This window comes from Calypte anna, chromosome Z (genome assembly GCF_003957555.1).
Source record: "Calypte anna isolate BGI_N300 chromosome Z, bCalAnn1_v1.p, whole genome shotgun sequence".
NCBI lineage: Eukaryota > Metazoa > Chordata > Aves > Apodiformes > Trochilidae > Calypte > Calypte anna.
In genome coordinates, this window is record NC_044274.1 from 36,866,120 (window position 1) to 36,885,129 (window position 19,010).

Consider the following 19,010-nt stretch of genomic DNA (forward strand, 5'->3'; position numbering starts at 1 on the left):
GGATAACATTTCCCCCTCAGCACTTAAAGCACAGGAAGGAGAACTATCTGACTGATATTCCTGCTCCTCGTAAGAGACATGACCTTCCTTTTCTTCGTTTGTGTTGGTTTGCCCACAAAATATGCCAGAACTGAGGGTTCTAAGCAGCTCCCTCACAGTCCACAGAAGTTCAGCCCTTATCATAACTGGGAGTGAGATCAGGCCCCAGTGATCGAGCAGTCCTTCAGCCACAGAGTTTTGCCAGCTAGGGGCTGTAAATGAACCTCAGCTTTCCTGTTGCTTTGCCACAACAGCCCCCATTTTCATTTCTTCTTGAAGGATGTAGTCCTCATATGTCTTTTCTCTTTAAGTCTGTGCCTGTCTGAAGTTTTACACCAGAAGATTTTTTACATTTCCTTGGGAGAGGAAACCTAGAAACTAATGCTAACACATGGGATCTGCTTTTCTTGTTTATCTCTCTGCATATTTGTTTTTATTATTTTCTCGAGCGTAGTGTTGCAGTCTCTGTGTGGAGTATTATATTTTTTAAATAATGCAATATTGCTGACAGGTTTTGCATGTTGAAATCACTGGTATTGATGTGACAGCCTTGATGTTTCTCTGCTTATTATTATGAAGTATGTCTGCTGTGATGCAGAAAGCAGTATTCTTGATACCCTCTTCACTCTACATTATTAGTTGTGCTACCCTAAAACAAAATCTTAAATCACTCTGAATACTGACAGTGATCTCGACAATCATTAGTGCTCATCCTGACTGTGAAATCCATTCACAAACTCTTCCTTTCATTCCCATTTTTATGAGGCAATTATCCAGTCCAGGTGGATACCTCCAGCACACACTTGAATTACCTGTCACCCAGATGAACTGCAGGCAGCTGGGGTACCCCAGCAGCACCAGGTGAGCGTGCTTCCACAAGGCACCAGAGGATACTGTTAGGGATGAGAAACAGACCTAAGCATCAGCAGAAGGAGAGAGAACTGTAAACTGAAATACTTGTGTCATCCAAAGTGAGTGTTTGTAAAATTTCTTGGGTACTGTCTCTCAGCTACAGCTCAGAGCCATCGCATCTAGTGAGAGAAACTTCCTTCTGTCTCAGGCCACATCCCCTGGAAGCAGCAGTCTTCAGAAGCAGGGAGTGCTTCTGAATCTGAACCCTGTGAAGTGGCTCTGCCCAGGAAACTGCATGGAAAGGCAGAGGATGTTAACCCAGCAGGGGGTTACAGGCTGGACTAATAAACCAGAGTAAAGCATCCTCTTACCCATCCTTTGGGCCATCTAGTTGCACCATCTTCTCCAACAGCATCAGTGTTAATTTCATACTTTCACTTCAGCCATTTTAGCCTTTGAATACTATTAATTTCCTTGGGTGTGGAAAGAGGATGAAATTCTTAAAAGACTTATGTAGCTAGGATCCCCATAACTGTCTTGACAGCTGCTGAAAGAAAACCAGAAAGAGTCTTAGGCTACCCTTGCCAGTTTCCAAATATGATGAACTATGCCATACTCACAGTTCCTGCACAAGAAGTTATAATAAATCAGGCTAGGAGCCTCATGTCTGAAGAAGACTGTCTCAGCCTGAGAGTGCAAATATCATTTGTATGCCAAGGTTTTAAGCTATGTTTCAAAGTTACTGCCAGTGAACAAGCTGTTGCACTCCATTCCCAGCCTCCCCGTTCAAAAATAAATTACAAATGCATGTATTTAACTGAGCTTTAGAGCAAATTAAAACAAATTTACAGGCAGGATTCTGCTTCTACCTGAAAGAAGAATCAACTTCCACTCTGAAGACTTCTAAGACTTCTAAGAGTCATACACCTGGAACACAGGAAAAAATGAACCAAAATGAACCTCCATGATTTCTTCTCCCATTCTCTGACAAACCCATGCTCCTGAAACAAATTTAGGCTTTTTTTTTTTTGTAATTCCTTCTATCCTGCTGCAGGGCTGCGGGATTTGCAGCCACAGAAGCACACAGCTAGGAAGGAAGTTGAAAGTTTCTCTGCTTACTGCAGGGGTGTTGGACCTTTAGAGGTCCCTTCCTACCCAAATTATTCTGTCATTCTATGATTATCAGAGTTAGAAGAGCTGCAGTCAAAAGTCTACCAAAAAACACTATCTCTGTCTACAATTACATTTTCCTAAAATTTCCCACTGGTGCAATTGTCAATTGTCTGGCTCTGCCAGCTTGCCAATGCCCAAGTTGTTTGAGCTGCTCAGAACTATCCAGCTGACTGAAACTCCAAGTGCCTTGTGCTATGCTGGTCACTACTACCAGCAAAGATAAATTGCAAAGCTGGAGTGGCAGTCAATTTACAGTCGTTCATATTTAAAGAACAATTCCTGATGCTGCTAGAGTACTATTATTTTCTCTCTACATCAAAGGAAATAACTTACAGGCCCTTTTGCAAATCTAAGAGTCACACGGATGATGCATGTGTATGGTCTAAACACATACTTCCAATAAACGTCTGGTTTGTATGCTCTTTTAATAGCACCAATGATAGCAATGGCTCATGAGGTTTTAAATGTCCAACACAGTATGCCTTTATTTTGTTTCTGTAAAATTCTAATTACTATGCATTACATGTGAAAGTAAGGCAGCTCTTTGAGGCAGTTTGGAAATGTTGTTTGGATAGTTACAATCTATAACAACATGAAGAAGAAGGGTAGGTGATTTGGGTTCTGAGAGGACGATAGGAAACCATCAGGACTAGTATCTAGAGTACAGAATAGTACTTACAATCAGCTCATCATTTCCTAAACTCAATTGGACTTTAAATATTAATTCTTAATTACATGGAATTATTTGTGGGCATCTTCAGTCTACCAAAAACAAAGGATCAGAACTCCATCTAGATTATCGCTTTGTTGCTTCGTCCTATCCATCTCTTTTCCACCGTCTTTACGTCAGATGGCATGCATTTTCAGATGGTTTTATTTTTTTACTACATGGCTGAAATTCAAAGTCCATGCTCTGTCTCATTGATGACAACTTTAAGCAGCCTCTCAGCAAGCAGGAAACCATATCAGCAATCAGAAAAATGAGCAGATTTTCAGTCTCAGCAGACAGACCCCAAGTGTACAAGGAAAATGAATTCTAGAGAGGCTTATTCAGAGCTAGGGTTGGCTCACACTGGTAAGGCTAAGCACGTTGTACTTCTGCTGTGGAGAAAGGGGGCTTCAGGCTCTCAGCTATCAACCAGCCAGCAGGTTTTTGCAGGCTTCCAGTGCAAACTGCAAAAGATTGCAAAGAATGGTGCAGTCATGGTTTGATAATTTTTTATGTCAAGAAATTTTGGAAGAAAACAGTTTTAAAAAATCAGTGACTATCATATTCCTTTGCTAAGAGTTCATGAGAGGAAGCACAAACAAAAAACAAGCAAAAAAAGGTACTTAAAATAAGTGTATTTTATTTTAAACATCAAGGGTGCAATCTGCAATAAGAGGCAGCGTAATTGTTGTATGTTGTAATTCTTGTATGATTGACAAAAGCATCTAAATGCCAGGTAAAGGCACAGGCAGCATGAGAACAGAGAAGGGAGTCCACGATACCAGTTCCAGGAATTATAGCAGCAATTAGTAATGGAAGATGAAAAAGAGGAAACTGTTTCTCACTGAGTAATGCCAGATGGCAATTTATAAAGCAATACAGCATAAGCATGTGATAAAAATACAAATTTTAATCATATGTAATACTTGCAAATCACTAGCTGCGTTTATTCTAAGCATTTCTTTTCTGAAGCTTAGTTTTTAAACACTTCTAGTGGAGGTAAGAAAACCATCTTACCGCTGGTTCTGTCATTAAGCAAGTCTTTGTCTCCCTCCTGTGTTCACAGCCTATAGTTAACACAATTGTGAGAGACATGATTAATCTCTTACAGGCACTGCTTTAAACTCTTTTTTCAAGTCATATGCAAAGCAACATGAATAAATTAGACAAATAAAATACTTCAGAGAAATAAATACTTCCTAGATAAAGAGTAGTTCACATCTGTTAAAAGCAGGTCAGAAAAAACTGTGAGCTAGACTTTACAAAATCAGTGCAATTGCTTTGTGATTCATGACTGATTTTTTCTCCTTTCTAAAATACTGCATCTAACACTTCTTGATAACCTGCAATATATTATTTTTTAAAAAAACTTATCCGAGGCCTCTAAACCTTTGTTCTCAGCTGCCAGACTACTGAATTTACATTATCTCATCAAGCAATGACTTTCAAAAGCATTTACATCAGAAGAGGGACAAATGATTAATGCACAGATGAAATATGCCATTAAATGTTAAACTAATAAATTATTAAATTCTGCAATATCTTAGTAAATTTGCCGGGTTTTATTTTCAAATGGAATATATGGAGCTAAGTTGGATATATCATACATTTTTGATGCACATACACATTTATGCCTCAACTCATTAGGTAGCAGGAGAATCCTTTAAATGAAAGATATTAGTACAAGGGAAAGACCCTCGAACACATTATATAAAGCTTAACTTTTATTTTTTCATTTAGTTCACTTTTTCTTAAAATTGCACTGGCCAAGACAACAGTCTTTGTGAAATGCCTAATAAGAGGTTTGTTGCTATATTATTAAGTTTTCTAATGCTGAATGTGTTCTCCCTTTTAAGGAAATCTGTAGAGTAGAACCTTTCTCTTTAAGGGAGAAAATTTCCTGTTTAAATCCAGACATATTCCTTGGAAGGCACAGCACCTGGAAAAAAAACCCAAACCCAAAACCAGAACCAAAACCGAAAACAAACAAACAAAACAAAAAACAAAAACAAACAAAACAAACAGCCATCCTTTTAACCAAACGGAAGTGTGGATTAAACCCACAACAACCCTCAACTTTTCAGCTGTTAAGTTGCACATCTCCTACTTGCTATGAGCTAATCCCATCAGCAATGGCTTGTAATCTTCCATTTCTCTTTGCTGCTAACTATCTGTACCTTTCCCAAAGGAGAACAAAAACCCTATGCCAAACCCTTTTCTCATATATGCTTTAGCCATATGCACCTGAAAGTCTGACCTCATAGATCCCTTTCAGTAAACTGCAGTAGACAATCCAGTCCTGGTAGTACTTAAAACATTTAAAAATACCCTTTTTAATGAAAAGAAGCTCTTCTTTAGCCCTTTTGTAGAGGTTGGATGTATTTACTATCATCTCTTACATCTTTCTCTCCAACAGGTGACAAGGATCTTCCAGCTAATTCTTGTTTTGGTTTGGTAAAATAAGTAGGATACTTTATGCAAAGTATCTTTTAATTTAGCCATCAATCTGCAAATAATTTGCTATTACATAGCCCATAATTATCTAAAACAATTTACACACACTTACTTTTACTGTGAGTGACTTGGAAGCCATAAAATCGTTACAAATCTTTTGAGGATCGTACTCAATGCTACCTAATGCTTATGGTTTTGACCCAGTGTAGGGTTCAGAATTTTTCTTCTTTTTTCAAACTCTCAGTTGCTCTAATAGAAATATTAGAAGCTCTCAAGCTCTTCCATGTTTTCAGTTACAGGAATTCTCTTACTCAGCAGTCTGATTTTCCATAAATCTCTACCTCTATTGACTTCAGGAGGATGACACACAGCTCTCTGAAGTTGCAACCCATCACCCTGTTATGTTCTCACCATTTCCATTTAAAGGAGACGTGTAATAACATTGTTAGTTTTATGACTTTGAAAATCTCTCCCTTTGAAAATAGGGGGTAGAAAGAACATTCAAGTATTCCTGATCATATAATCACAGAAAGCTAGGTTTTGGAAGGTACTTCAAAAGGTCATCTAGTGCAACTCCCCCTACCAAAGCAGGGTCACCTACAGCAGGTCACACAGGAACACATCCAGATGGGCTTTGAATGCCTCTAGGGAAGGAGATTCCACAACATTCCTGGGCAGCCTCCGCCTGTCACCCTCACAGTGAAAAAATTCTTCCTAATATTTATATGAAACCACCTATGCTCCAGTTTATAACCATTGCCCCTTGTCCTATCATTAGTCACCCCTGAGAAAAGCATGAGTCCATCCTCCTGACACTCTCCCCTTTAATATTTATAAGCACTGATGAGGTCACCCCTCATTGTCCTCTTCTCCAAGCTGAAGAGACCAGCTTCCCCAGTTTTTCCTCATAAGGGAGATGTTCCGCTCCTTTTGTCATCTTGGTCACCCTGCAGTGGACTCTTCCAAGCAGTTCCCTGTCCTTCTTGAACTGAGGTGCCCAGACCTGGACACAATATTCCAGATGCAGCCTCACCAAGGCAGAATAGAGGGGGAGGAGACCCTCTCTCGACCTACTAACAATCCCCTCCTAATGACCCCAGGATGCCATTGGCCTTCTTGGCCACAAGGGCACATTGCTGGCTCATGGTCATGCTTACATCCACCAGCACCCCCACATCCCTTTCCTCTATGCTGCTCTCCAACAGTTCAGTCCCCAACCTATACTGGTACCTGGAAGTTGCCCTTTCCCAGATGTAAGACATTACACTTGCCCTTATTGGAATACATTAAATTTCTCCGTACCCAACTCTCCAGCCTTTCTAGGTCCCTCTGAATGGCAGCACAGCCTTCTGGAGTATCAGCCACTCCACCCAGTTTGGGTCATCAGCAAACCTGCTGATAGTACACTCTATTCCCTCATCCAGGTCATCAACAAATGTATTGAATAGTACTGATCCCAGTACTGACCCTTGAGGGACTCCAGTAAACAGACTTCTTGCATCAGTGCTCAGGAGGAACCTCCTGGACTGTGAATGGCTGCTGAATGAGCCTTCCAGCAAATACCTGAGTAGATAAAATCTCCCATAAGAACCAGGGCCCTGTGAACATGAGGTGGCTACCAGCTGCCTGTAGAAGGCCTCATTGACTTCCTCATTGTGATCAGGTGACCTCTAATAGACACCCACCTCAGTATCCCTCACATGAGCCTGCTCCTTGGTTCTCACCCACAAACTCTCACCTTGCTCCTCATCTGCCCCTGGACAGAACTCAATACGTTCATGTCGCTCTCTTATGTAAAGAGCAATTCCCCTACCTCACCTTGCTGCCCTGTCTTTCCTATAAAGGACAGAACCACCCATGACCACACTCCAGTCACGTGAGCTGTCCCACCATGTCTCTGAAATCCCCACTAGATCACAGCCCCTTGCCCTCACACAGATCTCTAACTCCTCCTGTTTGTTCCCCATGCTACATGTATTTATATAACCTTTATATATATATATATATAAACTCTATTATAACCTTATAATAACCTTTTTGTACCTAGCTAAAGAAAATGGCAATATAGTGGTGCTAGAATTTGCTTCCCATTCCTTCTTTGGCAGATATCCTCTTTGCCATACTTGCCTTTGAGTATTTTCTGCCTCCTTAACTCTGCTTTCCTACTTCTTCATCTGCTTTTATTCAGACAGAAAATGCAACTGCAATGAGATATAGGATTTGTAACCCGTTCTGAGGAGGCTTAGTGATAGACAGGTCACAAGACGACAGATACTTATGGGGTGATCTCTGGGAGAAAAAGCTCCAGCTCTTCTGTCACGTACTCTTTCTAGTGCAATAGAATTATCTTGGAAAAAAATGTTGAGTCAAGTCAAATTTTTGTCAACCTTCAGTGAGGATTTTTCTTAAGTGTTGAAGTACTTAGCCCACAACATAGTCTCCAGTAGGAAGATTACTGGAAATAAGTTTTGAAATGCCAGTAATATTGGTGCTTTTTTTGGCATTAGATGCTGCATGAATTCAGCTGCAGTGAGACAGACCAAACTTCATTTACTGCAGATACCATAGTGGAAAGAGGACCAGCATGTGGGCAGTAATCTTCGTTGTTTGTTTTACTCCTGTACCTTTTGATAGCCAGCTGGTGATGGATGGGAAGCAGTGGAATGATGCAGCTCTCTTCTGAAAGCTGTTTAGTACAGCAATCCAGATACTAATAAAACCCTGTGAAATGCCTCATTTTTATGAACTGTTAAAGTGATATGACTGTTACATGCTGATAATGATAAACTGAAGGAGTAATTGGCAATAATTTATTACCCTTTTGCTAGAAAGAAAATTACTCATATGGCTAAATGCTTCCAGTATATTATGAAAATGAAGTCATTCTGTTCCCTGGCCATTCTTCTTACAGCTAGAAGCCATGTCTGCTATTTCTGCATTTTTCACTGTTGCCCAGTTCTGAACTCCACACAAAAAAGGGCTCTTCTTTCTCTGCATTTTGTGGCAGACAACGTTTGCAAGACTTAAAGCCTAAAACAAACATAATAACAACAGAACAGTCTTGTAACCTAAGGAGACTGAAAGCAAGTATTTCTTTATACAGTGCATAATGATATAATATAATTCCCTGAACAGGTCACTGATCCAAACTAGCAGTGCAACAAATACCTAACTGAGGAAATAAACTAATTAAAGAAAGAAAAACTCATCCTTCATTATACAAAGCAAGATTAGCATACAAGAGCTCATTTTTTCCCCTCATCTCTGAAAAAACACCAAAGATTACCTGTTTGCAGAGAGAAGGAAATTCATTACATCACTAATAATCCAGTGGAACCATTCACCCCAACAAGATTTCGCTTCTGTCAAGTTTGTGATGGCAGAGATGTAATAAATACACAAATAGTATGGAATGTTCTTCCAAGACCCAAAAGAAAGATTTTGATGGCCACATGCCTATTGACAGTGGAATGAGCTCCTGAGCATTCTTTTTTATAGGAAATGTTTAATTGCTCTTTATTGAGCAGAACCTTTTCTTCTGCTTGTAAAAGAAATTACTGCTTTTCCCCTCTGGTTCAGTCAGAGGAAGTTAATAGTCCCAGTTTATGACTGGGAGACTATCATAAGCAGGGTTTATTGCCCACATTACAGTCCAGTACCTAACCAGCCTTCTCTGTTCTGATTGCTCTCCTGGAATTCTGGTGATTTTCTGTTTTATAATCCAGTGCACAAAGGCAGTTCCTGGAAATCTAAAAATTTAATGTGCTTTTAAAGTAGTATTCACAATATATTCCTGCAAATTCCTGGGTGTACTGGATATATGTATTTATTAACTGCATTACACTAGTCCAAGTGCTTCTCAGAAAATATGAATTCTTCAGCAGGCAGCAAAACTTCTGTCCACTTGCTCAGAATAAACTAGTTCCTTCTCTGTTCTTTTGTTGTTCCTCTCACTGTAATATCTACAAGCTGTTAGTAAGCCATACATATAAAAATATAAATATGTATGTACATACTTACGAATCTTTTAAGGTTTGAAAATTACAGTTCTGCAGATGTAAAAGTAATTCTTACTGTGACATCATAAATGCACACAGAAATTCGTTATAAAAAAGATTAAATCCCTGCTTTATAGTGCTAACAATGCAGACTAATGTAATGGGTAGGTGTAACTGGTATTTTATTCAGAACACCATGGAATGAGGAGACATTTTAAGTTTTAGGATAATTTTCTCCAATTATTTAGCACTTTAGAAACAAGAGAAGTGTTACGCAAAATTAAAATTAAAAAGGACATTTCTTTGAAAGAGAGGTTTCAGGAAGGAAGGTTTTGGGACTACATACTTTCGAAGTTCTTTGCTACTTTGTTTCATAGTTAAGTTCCAATTTTAATAAACAAACATATGAAGCAGACCATAACTCAGAGAGGAGTACAGCAGCCAAAGGTATAAAAGCCAAATTCTTACCAGGACAATGATATCAATAAAAAGATTATAGAAACTCAACTTCTATGTTATATTGTGATGGATGGTCAGCAAGAACTGTACCAAGATCATACGCTTGAAATATGACCAAGTACCACCTTGAATTCCAAATGGAATTTCATGTTGATATTTTTATAATCTAAATATAAATAGCTAGGGATATATTGTGTCTTTTAGTTACTCCCTGAAAATAATGAAGCTTCTGAAAAGCATTTGGATTTAAAAGGAAGAAATTAAAATATTTGGTGTATAGATAATCTCTAGTTTCATTGTGGTTAAGGATTTATACAAAAGTATATCCATACACAAGTATCCTTTTCTTTGTAAAAGCTGTTGCAACAGGCAAAATGAAAACATTGTAAAACATCATCAGGGTGATTTATTGGAAAGTTTAATTAATATTTATATATAACTTCAGTATCATTTGCTACAGCATGCTGTAGGAGTGAATTAGAAATTGACAGTAGCGAGCACCAAAGGATTGTATAACCAGGGCATAAAAGATGAGTCTTCCAGTGGTTGCTTATTTTCACCTGTTATGATGAGCAGAGTTTTTAAGTATAGCATTTCTAAAAGGCGTACAGTGCTTTGAAATGCAGAATTTTGTTTAAGTCCAGTTTCAGCATTGCTTTATTCTTTCCTTACTGTGTCAGTATTCTCTTCATCTCAGAAACTAATTTCTTAAAGGGTGAGATACAGAATAATAATCCTACAGTCACTGACAAATCACTTATCATTTTTATTTCATGTTATTACTGTGATATAAACAGGTGATTTGCAGAGTCAGTTTCCACACTCTTTAAGGATCACAGCATGCACATATTCTCCAGAAGAACCACCTTATACCCTGACTTCTGCCTGGGGATTGGAGGCAACTGCTGCACCCCTAGCACCCTAAAACAGTTACAGCAATCTGTGAGAGAAAAAGCTCTTTAAATTAGTCATGCTGAGCAGCACCACTTTCAATGGAGCTCTCATTCTAATAAAAGTCATCAGGCATTAAATTTGTGGCTCTGGGTCTTCAGCAATCAAGTGCCATCATTCCACGTTGACAGCACAGAACAGGATTAGTGGCCTCTTCAAAGAAAATCAAACAGACATCCCTTGAGTAGTACTTGAAAATGAAATTGAGGGCTGGGTTGTTGTCTGCAGCATTTGCTTATTTCAACCATTCCAGCAGTGGCAAAGAAGAAAGGGACTTTGTGCCAAAATCAGAGCATCATAATAGTGACAGAGCAGCTGCTTCAACATCCCTAGTCCAACATGTCATCTTAAATAAAATACCTTCAGTCTTTATTTCAATCTGATGAAATCCAGAGTGCCTTGTCCAAGCGTCAGTGAAAGCTGGAGCACTGCTAGGAGCAGCCATCATTTATTCAGAAGCCAAAAAGTACCAGCCATCATAAGAGCAAATAAAAGATGAGTCCCTGTGGCCTTCAAAATCTACACAAAAAGAGAAATATAACTGAGGACTAAAATTTGGGATCCGTTAACAGAACAGAGAACCTAAGCTAAAATGGCAAGGTTACTTTCCCTGTGCTGATCGTCCGTACCCCTTACGGCCTTGATGGTGACTCTGGCCTTGCGCCAGATGCTCCATGTCAGTCACCTCTTCACTTCTGCGGGTCCTCACAGCAGGAAGCCTAGTGCTAACAAGTGAATTTCCTAACTTCATTCTACTCTTTGGCTAATTATTATTTCTATTCTGGGCAATCATGGCTTGGCTTCAGGAACGAAGCTTTAAGAAGGGCTCTCCCCATGCTTGCTGCAAGCACACTGATGGCTGATAAGGCCAATGTGGGACAGGCAGTGTGGCTGCAAAAGGCACAGCAGAAAGTGTCCTGTGAGGGGACAGCCAAGGCATGGTTCTTTTTGCTCTGTCTTTTCTCCTCCAGACTGACTCTATGTGTGTTCCCAAAGGAGGCAGCAGTGTTATGGATGGTGTCTCCATGTCTCCTGACTGGAGGCCAGAGTGGAGCACTGATGGCAGTCAGTATGGCCAAAGCTGAGGGATTGTTTCAGGGAGTCCCTGTATCTCCTCTCTGGGGCTCCTCTGTTGATGAGCTTCAATGAGAGCAGCAATGTCAATGTTAAGTCATGAAAGTTCATGGGCAATTAGAGCAGAACAATGCTCAGGACACCCACTGTCCACTGTATCAAGCGTGGTTCTGACGGTCCAACATGTGAGTAGCAGGGTGGAGATGAGCTTTGGTCAGGCCACCTTTTCTAGGCCCCTCTCTGTGTGGAGCAAACAGTGCTCTCCTTGAAAAAGGCTTCTTGGTCACTCAGGATGCTGCCAAACCAGACTCCCATCTCTTGGGTCATTCCCAAGCGACCAAAGTCCTGAGCCACCTGCATGCAGAGTTGGGTTTCACCTCCCATCTCACCCTCGCCTGTTGCTGCAGGGGCTGTACAGGTGTGGGTTCACCCTTCCAGCCTGCATTGTGACATTTTTTTTGGTGAGGCACAGCATGCATGGAGCTGGCCCCACCCTTTACTCCTGAGGTTCATCTGCCAGGGCCCAGCAAGCTTGGACAGTGACAGTGAAGTCCACAGGATGCAGGTTTAGTTAGAGTCTCCTTCTCTTAGATGGATGGCCTTACAGGGCTATACGAGCTCCTTCTACCCAGTTATGGAGTTAAGAGTTGTCTTTCTCCTCAGATGGTTGCCTGATGGCTACTGAGCCCATCCTGCCCATGGACACATTTTGTCTGACACTTCAGTTGTGACCTGTCTGGCATGGGAGACCCTACTGGAGGCATATGCCAGTGCCAGCAGAGCTCCCAACTTCACAAGGGCACACAAGCTCCTCCCCCACAACAAGGGGGTGCCCGTGGAGTGAGATTCTGATTAATACATGCATACTAAACATCAGTAGCAATGGAGGTCTTGTATTTGGATGATAGGTAGATGATAGGATGCCTTGGAAATCAGAGTCTAGGATGGGAAGAAGCATGATACAAAGTGGGCACCTGCAGAGCACCCCTTACGACAAAAACGCACCCCAGTTTTTCAGTTCCTAATGTCTGAGCATAACACTTACTAAGTCAGCACCATCTTACACCTCTCCCACTCCCCCGAACAATAAACTGCTGCCTGCACTCTCATTGTCCAGGCCTATGAAACTGAAGGATATCCTGAGGATGGGGGCCTCAGCTCTGCTTAAAGGAAGTCATCCCATGGAGCATCCTTGAGCCTCACTACCTGCTCCAGCACCTCAGCTCCCTGCTTTGATTTGGGACCTGACAGACTGGCACTACTAGCTTGTGTCTCTGTTCACAGGTTTTAGAATGGCAGAGTATGTGCCAAAAGCTCTACTTTGTAGTTACTTTACACAATATTTGTTAAGGAGACTTTTATTTTTAAGTGACAAGTTCAAAATAGACTACCCTGATCCCTCAGCCTCTTAGGTGCCACGTGTTGGATGAGAGGATAACTGCTTTTGAGTTCCAAGAGCCAGATAAATTTAATTTATTATCCTCTTATTCCCAAACCAAAAGGAGGTGTACACTTTAAAAAATAAGATTTTATTAAGTGTGCTTTAATGGACTATTAGCAGAGACAGAGTATAACTGCGTGGCAGACAGCCTTTACTTTCTGTTGCTAAACACTGCATTACTGACCAATTAAAGACTCCCCTGGACTAGCTCATTTGCTGATAGAGCTAAGCTTTTAAGCCATATTTTAGAAAGCTAAGTTTGATCTTGCAGCATATTGGAGATTACTGTGCAGCAGAAAAATCTATGCCAGCAGTAATATGGCAGTAAAGTCCACAGCCAGTCACTCGGCTACACTTCAGGCAGTACTCAACAGCACCCCAGGAAAATAAAATCTGGAGAATTAAAGCACCCTCTTCAAGGCCCATGGCAGACGTGGTGCAGCTGCATTTATAGGGGACCCTCAGTGCAGGCTGCAGGGAGCCAGGGGATGGTGGCCAGACAGGCAGGGAGCTGCCCATTGGAAGGAAGGGACTGACATCACTTGCCCTGAGTGCAATAAAATCCAAAGCCCTGCTTCACTGATGGTCAGTACCACAGCATTGCCCATATGTGTGGTCTCAGGAGGCTGGGTGATTCCAGGGTATGTTGTCAATTACAGTCAAGGTAGACGGGCACAGGATGGGCACTACAATTTAGATGGAGAGCACAGATAATCATCCACCTCTCCACAAAATCAGGGCAGCCTCAGCCATAAAAGGGCCTCAATTGGCAAGCTGAGCTCTGGCCCCATTGGCCCTGAGTAGCTTAGCCCTAATTGCCACAGAAGAGCCAAGTTCAGGTAGGCAGAAGCAGATGACCATTGCAAGGACTCTTCAGAATTCTGCTACAGAATATGAGAATTCACCAGTTAAATAATTCTGGTCATCTCTTCTCCCCCACTGCCAACAGAACTACCTTCTTTCTGGAACTCAGAAACAGCTGAACTATTTGCAAAGATTTTTCTTTTTTCCCAAAAGATCGGCTTGAGGCAGTTATTTGTGAAGGAAGATGGTTCTTCCTACACATTTTTGCTGAAGTACGAGCTAGTGAATGTGGGCTTTTAAAATAGGAAGTTTCAGGCAAGATTGGTACTTGTGCTGCAGCCATTTCAGTTATCATAAACACTGTTCTGTGGGGTGCAGTAATGACTTCAGATGAGCTTTAATAATTTATTTCCCTGTGAATGCTTTCATTATTTAGCAGTGGATAGATACATGGAAAGTAGAAAAATCTCATCCATGGGACATTTTCTCTACAAGGATCACTTCCTGAGTGGGTTACAAAAGTATACACCCACTGCTGGAATCTTTAGATTGCTTGTGCTCTTCATAGAAAAGAGAGGTTGTGTGGCCAACAAACAATATTGCAAATGGAGCACATCATCTGGTAGATGATGCACAATGCTCTCCTCACACAGGGCATAAGTGTCTGTACTTTGTAACGTGCCAGCCTCAGCCAACTAAAAGGCAGTGACTGAAAAGACACAGTTTTAATTTGTGCATTCCCTTTGTATCTGCTACTATTCCCACCACCATTTCTGACACATTCAACTTCCCTGGCCAAGAATATTGTCTAAGAGTGATTCCAAATTACTTCTGTCTTCATTATTTTTTATTGAGTAGGATTTTTGTAATAGGATGTGCACTATATATACATGGATTTGGGGGAGGAATCACAGCTGGAATTTCGTGTTTTATATTAAATATCCATCAATTAATGGGCATTACTGGAATTTAGTGTTTCATATTAAATATCCATCAATTAATGGACATTACTTTTCCTTCTCCTTCCCACTAGCATGGGACACATATCAGGTGACCAAGTAAAGTTCTGATTGAGTTGCTTTCCCTTGGTTAATCCTTATGTATCCCACTCAATAGAAAACACAGTGGCATTGGCAGCATTAAGAGGAGCTGCACAGTTTCTGGGATTATTGTTGTGTCTGTGATGAAGTGCAGGGTATCCTACAATACACTGCAGCAGCTGGTGTACCACCTTGAATCAGTTCACCCAGGTGACCGAAGGTTTGAACAGGGAAAGAGATCCAAGAAGTGCCATGACAGAGCATACCTGGAAAGAGTACTTACAGAGGTCATCAGTGAGGTCTCTGGCTTAACTGCGATAACTTTACATCTTGTTTCTGTAACTAACAATCTGACATCAGTTCTCCTTAGTAGCAGAGTAAAACAGAAGTAATCCCAAACATTTAAATGAGTAGCAGTAATGGGATGACGGCCATAAAATCCCTTTTTAGCCTACATTTTTAATGGTAAATATATTATTTTCAGAGGGTAATCACTGCTTTCTAGAACTGAGATTTCAGTACTATTGCAGGATTTTAATCTAGGGCATGGACTTTTTGAGACTTTAGATGACAGAATATGCCTTACAGATAACAAACAAACAAACAAAGAAACAAAAAACAGACAAAACAAAACAAAAAACCACAACCCAAAAACATAAGATAGGCATTTCTTTAAGAATAAAGTTGAACCATCCCCCACACTCAGGAGGCTGGAACATTGCATCCCATAAGCTGTCTTAGATCACAGGTTTTTCATGTGGGGTGCATCATGTATATAACCTGTAAAACAGCCTAAATGTAGCCTGAACACAGTCAGTCAGACATGTAACAGCCTATCACCACACTTTAAATCCTTAGATGAAATAAATTTCTCTTTCATGGCTCCATGCTGCAGCACCAGGAACTTCAGATTTCTCAGAGATGTGCTGCAGCTTGTCCTCAGTGGCCTGTGGGGACTGGGAATTTTCCCATTTGTGAGCCAGGATGGTAAGCTGAGGCAAGAGACTCCGGCTTTGCAAGCCACATGAGAACTAAGGCCATCTGTGATGATCTGTGATGATGTCCTGGTTCAAGTGATATAATGCTCATCTCGCTTTTCACTCCTGTGCATCTCACAAACTGTTTCTGGTTTGCATTCTGGGATCTAATCTCTACATAGAGCTGAATCATCCTAAAGCTATTTATTGTCCACACAACAGAATTCTTCCTGACTGGAACTAAAATTTGCTCTGTGAAGAGCACATTTGTTAAGACTTGTCACATGCTAATGCATTCATGGACCCTCCAGGATCTTTCCCTGGAGCTGACTTTCAGATTTACTCACATCCAAGACCTGACTATTTGCTTTTACTGAGCAGGGCCCTGTCACAGTATGTTTTGCACACACTAGCACAGAGGGTGCCAGCAAGCACTGTGAAACACTTCAGAATGAGGACAAGCAATCCCCTCCTGCCCTTATACATCTTTTCCATCAATATCTCCTGAGAGGCAGAGAACTTCCTAGCCTTTCATATTTTCTAAATGGCTAGCCTGTTTGTTTCACTTAATCTGAAATAAAAGACATATCACTGAAATACAAGGTTATTCTTTGTGTGTAACAAGGCATCTTCCACATTCCCTGGGGTTTAACACAGGGGATAATGGATATCAGCACTCCAGATTGGTTATGCTCTCTTAGGAGTATCTGTGAATATAGTTTTATTAGTCTACAAATACGGTTACTTCCTGTCTACTTCCAACTCAGCCTTACTCCAGAACTAAACCTCTTAGTAAGATGCCTTTGTGTCCTAATGTCCTCCCTTTCACAAAAGTAAGGAAAGCCACACAAAGAGTGCTGCTTCACACCACATCCCCAGACATTTGATCCTTTAAGTAAATTCTTCAATGCCTTTCATTCTGCGTGAGCATTCTTAACAAAATAAGCTCTACATTCTCTAAAACCAGGAACAATATTCTTAAACTAAGTAAACAATTTTTACAAATGTGGGAACTGGAAGCAAACACACTGGGCCAAACAGTCTTCTGATGCTGTTCATTGTGCTTCAGTAAGGGTTTACCAACACTCAGCATTTTGGCTCAGTATTTGCAGGTGATAGTTCAGTATTGTTGAGACAAGGCTATTCTGATTTGTGAACTATTCCTGTGATTCTTTTCAGCATTAATTACAGTAATGCTGTACTTCTGTGTTCAGTACAGATTCACTGGTGGTACAAATCTTGAAGTAGGATTTACACTAGCCTTATTCTAAAACAAAAGATGTGTTTCACCCTAGAATGGTTTGGGTTGGAAGGGGCTGTCAAAATTCAACTAGTTCCAGTGCCCCTGCACAGGCAAGGACATCTCCTTCTAGACCGGGTTGCCCGAAGTCCCATCTAACTGTCCTTGAACACCTCAGAGATGTGTTCATCTCCGCAGACTCTCTTGGCAATCTATGCCAGTGTTTCATCACCTTCATCACAAAAAAATTTCTTCCTTGTGTCCATTATGTCCTCATCTCCCTTCTTTCAGTTTAGAACCACTGCCCTTTGTCCTGTCTCTACAGGTCCTAATGAAAAAGTCTCTCTCCATGTTCCTTATAAGCCCCCTCTGTATACTGAAAGGCTACAATACTGTCTCTTTGGAGCCTTCTCACCTCTAGGTTGAAACAACCCCAAGTCTCAGCCTGTCTTCAGATTAGTGGTGCTCCAGCCCTTTCATCATCTTTGTGACCCTCTTCTAGACCAGCTCCAACAGGTCTTTGTCTTTCTGGTACTGGGGACCCCAGAGCTGGATGCAGTACTTCAGGTGGGGCCTTATGAGAGCATAAATTCATACCCCACCAGAGATACTTTTTGTCAAGAGTTTAATGTCTTGAAAGCAACATCCATGGAAGAGCTGTAGAACTTTTTCCATAATGGGCATGTCAGTCACCTTTCAGTGATATGTAAAATCATCAGAATCAACATGATCAGAACACAAATTAAAACTTCACAAAAAGAGCAATAACCATGATATTTTAAAGAAGGAACTGTGTCTGATCTTTGGGATGCATTCCATCATGTGTGTAGACAATTTTTTTCGTTCAAACGGGGTACAGAGCACCTGCCAACATGTAGTCAGATGTCAAACCAAGCAAAACTTGGCTGAGAGCTTGTTTAAGACTCACAGATATGTATGTGGCTGTCTTCTCTCTGCCAAGCGTGGCTGACGTAGTATTCTAGCTTACTGTACACACATAAATTTGCACATATTACATGAAAGTGCTGAAGGTCTGCTGGTAATATTGCAGATTATTTTTCACTAGCTGAAATATACACTCAACTGCCAATTAAAGATTCTGTCCAATGTGCTGTCAAACAGTTTCCTTCCAGAGTAATGCTGTGATTACAAGCAGTGCTAGAGGGTATTCATAACACAATGGGAATGCTTCTCCAACCGTAACAGAGAGGTAAAGAAGTAATTGAACAAAAAATGCTGTTCATCTGCAGTTATCATTACAATACAGTTCAAGTAAATCACACACTGTATGTATACATACATGTATGTGTATATGTACATGTATACCCACACACACTGGGGGTATACTGTATGGCTGTGCGTACAAGGTGAGGGTGTTGCTCCACACTCACGTTTAAGTGACATAATACGTAGGTGTGTTCTGCCACATATCTCACTCTAGCCACATTTTCACTACATCCCTTACAGTGACATCTGTATTTGTGGAGCCAGAAAATAAGCAATACTCTTCTGGGATAATAAGGTTAGGGAAGCAAGGCTGAGAGCTACCTCTTCAAGTGATTCCAACTTGTACACCAAGAGGTAAAAGTTTATCTTTTATTACCTTCTTATTTTCTCCTGTCTCTATTCCTCTTCTTTGGTTTTACACAACTTAGTTCCAAAGCCTTGCAATATATTCATCCGTTTCATCAGCTTTCACCCAGCACTTACCTTTCATGTACTTCACCACCAGCTTGGCCCAGTGCTTCCTGCTGAAGTCAGAGAGCACACAGCTCTATCACATTTATCTCCTTTTCTCT